The sequence below is a fragment of the Narcine bancroftii genome, chromosome 2 (assembly GCF_036971445.1).
Source record: "Narcine bancroftii isolate sNarBan1 chromosome 2, sNarBan1.hap1, whole genome shotgun sequence".
Classification (NCBI taxonomy): Eukaryota; Metazoa; Chordata; class Chondrichthyes; order Torpediniformes; family Narcinidae; genus Narcine; species Narcine bancroftii.
In genome coordinates, this window is record NC_091470.1 from 217,084,034 (window position 1) to 217,092,845 (window position 8,812).

Below are 8,812 nucleotides of genomic sequence, written 5' to 3' on the forward strand. Positions count from 1 at the left end.
GTGTGTGTGTGTGTGTGTGTGTGTGTGTGTGTGTGTGTGTGTGTGTGTGTGTGTGTGTGTGTGTGTGTGTGTGTGTGTGTGTGTGTGTGTGTGTAATCGAATTCAATGAATTAAAGCAAGTTTTAGAATTGAAACATATGCAAAAATTTGGGACAATGTTCTTTTTAATCACGTTAATACGTGCAATCCTTGTCATGCACAAGGGTGACCACCCCAATAATAACTCATTAGTGTAGTTAACTAACACTGAAAAATTATCTTTCAGTAAGTTTTTACAACTTTTAGTAATTATAATTCCCAGATATTTGAATTGGCCTGTGACTATTTTAAAAGGGAAATTAGCATGGATTCCTAAAGATTCCTTTATAGGAAATAATTCACTGTTATGAAAATTTATTTCATACCCTGAAAACAAACTAAATCAGGCAAACAAAGTTAGTATACTTGGTAAGAAAATCTCAGGATTGGAAATAAAGAGCAACAGATCACCAGCACATCAGGAAGCTTTATCTTCAATTCCTTTTCTAAATATACCACTAAAATCTCTGCTTTTACACAGAGCAACTGCTCAAGGTTCCAAACTCAGGTCAAAGAGCAAAGGACTTAAGAGGCAACCTTGTCGAGTTCCCCTATGTAACCTAAAAAATGTTGATTGTTGTAAATTTGACTGTATTGAAGCACAAGGACTTAAAGACAATAGTTTAATGCACTTGATTAATTTTTTGATTTAGTTTTCCATGATGGATCGATAGCCATTATTTCTAATAATTGGATGGATCTAAGAATCAGTTCAGGGACGGGAATCAAGAATGAATGGGAATGAGATTTGAATACATCAAATCACGCTTGATCAGATTAATAATACTTCATTCTGTGCATGACACTGATTAATACAATTTAAAGTTCTACATAGAATACATATGTGAAATATAAAGTGTTCACAATCACTACTCTGGAGACAAAGTTTTGGAGAACAGGTTCAGCTTTATTTCAGGTCTGCAGAGCCGGATGTCTCTTAGTCCCAAGACACACCGGAGGTCCAGAATCATCACTGTTTTGTACATTACAGTGCTCAACATCACCACACCTCCTTATGGTTCCTTCCAATCGGGACTTCAATACTTTACAATCTTCCACTTTCTCCTCCCATCCCTGCAGATACCACACAGTCATACATTGCATGTTATGTTAATCAGGCAGTCTCATCATTGGGACGTCTAAGTTAATATTTATGCCTTCATTAAGTAAGCGCACTGGTTACTATTGGATACCCTAGGTCATCTTGCCAGTTTAAACCAGATTCCGTTATCCTTGAGGCTTCTGATAAGAAAGGGGCCCACTAGCTGGTGGCTAACTATTTTCGAGCTCTAATCTACATATTTTGCATTCCATCACCCTTCACAGAGTGGTGCTAGTTTAATCATCTCCAGCCATCTTTCACAATCCATCCTTTTTCTTTTTACCATGTCTCTTTGGCTTGGCTTCGCGGACAAAGATTTATGGAGGGGGTAAATGTCCACGTCAGCTGCAGGCTCGTTTGTGGCTGACAAGTCCGATGAGGGACAGGCAGACACGGTTGCAGCGGTTGCAGGGGAAAATTGGTGGGTTGGGGTTGGGTGTTGGGTTTTTCCTCCCTTATCTTTTGTCAGTGAGGTGGGCTCTGCGGTCTTCTTCAAAGGAGGTTGCTGCCCGCCGAACTGTGAGGCGCCAAGATGCACGGTTTGAGGCGATATCAGCCCATGTATCTTTGATTAAACTACATCAAACCCTGCTGCTATTTGATTGTGTGCCTAAAATTGGTTAGGTACTCCCCTTGGCACCCCAATTGAATCAATATAAATTTGGTTATTGAAAAACGTCCCAAGGAACTCTTTCTTACTTTTCTTTATCCATATTACCTTCTCCCGTTCAAATGCCAAGGTAAAGGCTATGGCCAATTGAATGATTGCACAGGTGCTTTTCCAATTGGGAGGAAGAATTGGTCCAAGGATTCTGCCTCCGCAGAACCACCATAGATCCGCTCGAGGTACATTCAAGGCTGAGTGGTTCCCTCCCCTCTCCTCTGTCATGTCTTGTACCTTTGTGCATAGTTGTAGCTTTCCTAGGTCCTTTATGAACTATCTCCCTTGTCTTGAAATGCAGGCTGTGTGATTCCCTGACAGCCCAGAATGCCGATGGAATCCGAACATCCTTCCTCTTCAGAGGAGGGAACATCAAGGACAGAGATTTACATGACTGGTTACCCCAGGCCTCTCTATCCTGATACAAAGCCATCATGCACCTCATTTCTTGTTTGTCTTTACCCCACTCCAACGAAGGTGGAACCACCTGTGCTATCGGACGTCCAGAAGCGTATGCATAGCAATTGTTCTTGTTTAAACTCTTCACCGTATGTTTTACCCATTCTACCCAGGCATTTATATCCCCATATCCTGTCTCAATCTCAATCATCTGTCTAAGGACCTCTACCTCTACTATCTGTAGTATTTTCGGATCATTGGGTGAAGTATAGGGTTTCACCTTGGGCATTATTGTGAAGGTACTATCAGTTGGATTAGTCTTTCTACGATTATTCTAAAACAACACGCCAACAGGTCCTTTCCACTGATGTTTATCCCCATTCCAAATTTTTCCCATTTACCCCTTTCAAGTAGGTTTTTCTGGGTAGTTCACCATACATCACTCCACTAGGGGCAGTATCTATTAAGACATATATATTTCTCCTGAACACTATATCATCTCTGACTCTTGATCCTTCCACATTTTATTAAACTACAAGCATCAAACCATATCACCTGCGGTTTAGAACTCTCGGGAATGGTAATGGTGAACTTTACTGGCCCTGAGGGCTTGACGATGGATTCCAATCCTCTCCCTAATGGGGTATGAATCCCATCAGCCCAACCCTGGTTCCCACTTACCAACTCTATTCAGTATATCCACCACCACCTCATGTTTCTTTCTACCGAAGGAGGAGGGTTGTACATAGATATTTAACTTATGTTTCACAAACTATTCAAAGTCCTGTTCTAATGACCATCAATGTCTTTTCAACTGGATCTTGAGCGGGTTTTCGGTGGGATGTATGTGCAATGTTGGCAGCTCAGGAGGGGTCCTCACCAGTCCTTTCACTCTGGTGTGATGTGTCCACCCTTTTCTGCAGTTCTTATCACTGTCTCAGTGGTCAGGAGGGTTAGAAATGGTCCCTCCCAACTTGGATGAAGCTTGGCATCCTTCCACATCTTAACCAGAACCCAATCACCTGGTTGTATTTTGTGAACAGCAAATTCGACCGGAGGTGTCTGGGCCAACAGACCCTTTTTCCTAAGAACAAATAAAGAAGAAGCGAGTGCCAATACATAGTTCCTTAGAAATTTGTCAGTGACTTCTACAGTAGGCAATTCCCCTTCTCTTCCCAAAAATGGCAGTCTGAATAGCATCTCATAAGGGGACAATCCGACATTCCTTTGAGGTGCTATTCGGATTCGCAGTGATGCTATCGGCAGGCATTTAGTCCAGGGTAACTTTGTTTCTAGCACCAATTTGGACAATGTCTGATTCATTCATTCTACCCATCCTGAGAAAGGGGGGTGCCATGGGGTATGAAAATCCCATGTTATTTCTAACTTTTGCATTATTTCTTGAAGTATCCTAGAGGTGAAGTACAAGTTTCTAGTCTTTTGTGCATATAAATCTATCCACAGTCAACAATAACCCATCAGTCCCAGGAACTTCCTTAGTTCCTTCTTTGTTTTCGAGAGAACCAGTTCCAATATCCCCTTAATCCTTTCGGGACTCATTTTTCTTTTTCCCTTACTTATTAAATGTCCCAAATATTTTGCCCCCTTTTCTAACCCCAGTTGTAACCAAGGAGGTTACTCCCAATATCCGGAATGTATAATAATTGCCACATCACTTCCTCATGATCCATTCTGATCATAATGGGCTCCCAAAATAGGTACATAAAACTTTTCCCATTTTATCCCTGGTACCTTTAATTGTTGACTTGTGAATCTAACTCCCTCTGGTATAAAATTTAATGATGATCTAGTGGCCTCTGTGTCCACCAGAAAAACGGCATCCTCTTCGTTGGAAATTTGTCAAAGGTTCCCGGTGGGTCCTGGGAGGAAGAACCCCCTGATCCCACTAATCCTCCCAAAAGTCATCGGAGGGATAGCATCCCTTTCCCTCTTTAATTCGGGACATTCCTGTTTGAAATGTCCCACTTTCCCACAATAGTAACACCCTGCCTGCTGGGGTTACCCAAAACTCAAGTACATCAACATAATAACAACCGGAACATTTCCATCGCTCAATTTCTCTATCAGAGGTCTAATTTCCTGGATGGAAGGTATAAGGCTCATTGAGGAGGACTCATGTTGAACTAAATCTTTGGGGTCCCAATCCTGAGAACCCTTTATCTGCTGCTTCATTAAGTTAAGAAATCACATCTTTATCATGGGTATGTGCTTAATTTTAAACTGCAAACAAATTGGTATCTTGGTTGCCCCCTTTAAGAGTATTCCTGGCTGTCTTAGATCTGTGCTCTGTCGTATTCAACACAAACTGAATGCGTTATCTCTTCTGGGCTTCCTGCCAATTCGCTTGGCTGGTAGAGCGGTATCTTATGTTTTTCTGCTGAGTTCTCTCTGTCCTCATTGAGAACAGATTAATTTTTAAACTATGCAAATGCAGACAAACGTGTTTTAACAAAAGCTTCTAGAATTTTCCACAGACTTTCTTTAAATCTTAACTTCTTTGTTACAGTGGCTGGATGATTTATCATGGCTCTGGGTTTGAGGATCTGAAAATACTTTAGGTACTGCTGGCACAGAGGGGACCACTGCTAGGGGTCTAGATACAGGCAGATGATATGCTAGTGGTGGTCCTTAGGGAGTCCCCGAAGAGTACTCGGGGTCACTCGTCTCTCCCTCCTCCATCAGCCTTAGGACTTCCATTTGACTACGTAGTCTTTGTTTATCCTCCTGTGCAGGAGGCTTCTCCTGTCTACACTTTGCTTTTTTTCCTTTCCTGATTTTTCCTGTCCTGCTCCTTTCTATGTGCACATTCTTTCTGGAGGACATCCATAGGTTTACTGTCCCCCCTTCTGCCAGTTTTACACCGTTAGTTTGGCAACCTGCAAGCTATCTCTTTTCTTACTTGTGCTAACAGGCACCTCTTTCCAATTACCTCTTTAATGAATTCATCATCCCAAGTACCCCCCAATGGCCAGCCTTCTCTCCCTAGTCTTTTATTTAATGTCTCAAAAACTTTTCAAATTATATTTTCATCCTCCAGTTAGTTGCATCTACGCAATTCCCCATTTTACCTCAGGTTCTCAAAACCTGAGCTCCCCGAGCACACACTTACACACAAACACACTAACAGTCCCTGACCAGACTAGTTCCCTGAGCTCTTAATTGAGCTCCCTGAGCTCTTATTCAACCACTGTCCCAGACCGCCGAGTTCCCTGAAATCTCTCCGGAGACATTCCTTCGTCTCCGACCTGACCCTTTCACGGGTTTGTTCCCTAACATCCGCCCCAACGGCCTATCCGGCAGTATGTCAGTTCCGGGACTCTCATTCTGGGGTCCCTTCTTCTCCCGGGACTCATCAGTTCTGGTACACTGATTACCCATTTTCCTACCTGTCAGATCACAAACCCCTGACACACTATCCCAGTCGCCCAAGTAATATTTAATAATCAATTTTCTTACCCAGGTCTTGTGCATGAGAGTCACCCAACCGAACCACTCCTCCTACCGGAGATCCCCCCGCTGAAGGCAAGCAAGGAAATCGGAGACCACTGAAATCAGTGGGGTGCACCTTCTCGTCCTTCAATAGCCAGTCGCCAAGTGGTGGGAGTTGTGATCCCGGACAATCCCCCAAGCTTGTGAAATATAAAGTGTTCACAATCACTATTCCGGAGGCAAAGTCTTGGAGAACAGGTTCAGCTTTATTTCAGGTCTGCAGAGCCGGATGTCTCTTAGTCCCAAGACACACCGGAGGTCCAGAATCATCACTGTTTTGTACAGTACAGTGCTCAACATCACCACACCTCCTTATGGTTCCTTCCAATCGGGACTTCAATACTTTACAATCTTCCACTTTCTCCTCCCATCCCTGCAGATACCACACAGTCATATATTGCATGTTATGCTAATCAGGCAGTCTCATTATTGGGGCATCTAAGTTAATATTTATGCCTTTGTTAAGCAAGCGCAATGGTTACTATTGGATACCCTAGGTCATCTTGCCAGTTTAAACCAGATTCCGTTATCCTTGAGGCTTCTGATAAGAAAGGGGCCCACTAGCTGGTGGCTAACTATTTTCGAGCTCTAATCTACATATTTTGCATTCCATCACCCTTCACAGAATGGTGCTAGTTTAATCATCTCCAGCCATTTTTCACACATATATCCAAAGTTAGATTATCTCGTTTTTATCCTGATGTTGATCCACTATGTGACAAATGTAAAATTTTTGTGGCCTTGCTGATTCATGTGCCCTGGGAGTGTCCAGATCTACAAGAATATTGGGAACAATTCTTTAAAACTCTATCGCAGAATCCTAGGATTTAATTAGAACCGTGTTCTTTTATTACTTCATTTGGTTATTCTGTAGAATAGAGGATTTCCTTGAATTCAACTAAAACTTCATCAATTGCCAGACGAGCAATTTTGAGAAGATAAAAAGAGCAATAAATACAGGATGTTATGTCTTGCTTGAGTTTGGTGAAAATTAGATCTAATGTTCAAGATCAAGGTTGAATTTGACAAGATACACATCTGTAGAAGTTTGACAGGTTACCGAACCTCAGTAAACTCCTGAAGAAGTAAAGGTGCTGATGTGCTTTCTTCACGATGACATTAGTGTGTCCAGGACAGGTCCTCCAAGATGGTGACTCCCAGGAAGGTAAAGTTCCTCACCCTCTCCACCTCTGATCCCCCATTAGTGTGTCAGTCCTTATAGGTTCTTGTCTGCTGTCAACTGAAAACATTTTCATAGTAATTCTGTATTACATTTTTTGTGAAAGAATATAGATCCTCTTGTGTAAATATGCATAGGAAAATCACCTCCATTTGACTCATTGTTGAAATTGAGTTTGTTTCAACTTATCTAACATCTTGGAAACTAGATTCATCTGTTTGTGTAGAATTCATCTTGAAACAGTACGAGTAAATCCATATTGCCTCTCCCCCATACCTTTGACCAGAAGGCAGCAACCCGTAATATCTGCATTAAATTTATTGGCTATTTGAGTGTCCTTTGTTGGCAGAGTAACTCTGTCTCTCTCCTTTTTCCTTTGTCTCATTTCACTCAGCTCTACTTCCACAGAGTCCCAAACAACCCCTTCCCCCAGTCAAATCTCTCCATTCCACTTTCCGGCATCCCATCAATTTCCAATTTACACATTTTTGCCTGTTGGCCTGTACCCCTCCCCGTCCATTCTTCCCTGCTCACCAGCCTTTTAATTTATGCGCCTGTCTGCATTTTACTCATGTTGAAGAAGGGCTCAGGCTCTTATATAGCTTTACCTCCTACAGATGCTGCAAGACCTGCTGAGTTCTTCCGGTGTTTCCGTGACTTTGCTGCAAGTTTATACAGTCGTAATGCTAAAGAAAACAACGAATTGATGGAGGAACTCAGCAGGTCCGACAGCAGCCTCATGCAAAAAATGTATCGGGTCAGGACCCTTTCTCAAGATTTCCTCCGTCTTAATAAAAGGTCCCCACCCAAAACGTTGACTGTCCATTTCTACTCATGGATGCTTCCTCACCTGCTGAGTTCCTCCAGCATCTCATTGTTAGGGCGAGATTACATCATCTGTAGATTTTGTGTTTTAATATTTTTAGAGACACAGCGTGGTAACAGGTCCTTGTGGCCCACGAGCCAGTGCTGCCCAAATATACCAATTAACCTACAAACCTTGTGTGTTTTAGGAGTGTGGGTGGCAACCAGATCACCTAGAATAAACCCACGTGATCATGAGGGAAAGCATATAAACTCCCAATGGACAGTAACAAGTTCAAACCCTGGTATCTAGCATTGTAATAGCATTGAACTAATCGCTACTCTAACCGTGTGAGTGTTGTCATTGACTTGCTTGGCTCCTTATGGAAGGTATAATTTGACAACAAACTTGGGGGGGAAAAAGGATTGGTACAATTTCACCTGGAAATAATAGCTGAAGAAAAGTACTTGTTGTAAACTCTATTCTGGAATTTTGGGGAAAAAAGGACAGTGCCATGATACAAGCCCAGAGGACCCCAAAACCCAGCAGCAATAGATATTCACCAAGACAAATGGTTACTTAAACAAAAGTTGCTTTTAATTATCTTTAAACATAAAAACAGAATCACACTTTAACTTATCACTATTGACTTAACTAACCTAACTTAACCCCCTTCTAATTCTAAGTGCATATGTGTGTAATGTGTGTCTGTAGGTTCAGAAATGTTCTTTGATTCACAGTCCAATCTCCCTCCTCATACCTCCAAGTTCACTGGATGCAGACAATTCTTACGCTGTGCACAGAATTTAACATTTATAAAGTTCACCATGCTTTAGTGCTTGAAAGGTAAATAGTTACCGCTCAGGAAGGTTCTTGTCTGTTTTCAGAGAGAGGTTTGTTGTACACTGGACACCCACAACTGATTCCTTTTTAATCAGCCACGTCAATGTCTTGCCAAAGAAACCTGCCCCCTCAGGGTTCTCCAGATGATAACCTCTTTCTTTCAAGTCACCACACAGCTCCTTTTTGTTTCTCTTATTTCAAGTGAAACATTAGACAGCCAGTCCTCTCCTCTTG

The 8,812-nt window shown here is 42.1% G+C and overlaps 1 long non-coding RNA gene across 1 annotated transcript; it reads right to left on the reverse strand.

Moving 5' to 3' along the window:
* Window positions 1-964: 964 nt before the first annotated feature.
* LOC138755077 (uncharacterized) lies at window positions 965-6,364 on the reverse strand. Its single transcript, XR_011352016.1, has 2 exons — window positions 5,718-6,364; window positions 965-3,324 (listed from the first exon to the last, which is right to left on the reverse strand). It is a non-coding gene; the product is annotated as an uncharacterized lncRNA (long non-coding RNA).
* Window positions 6,365-8,812: the final 2,448 nt, after the last annotated feature.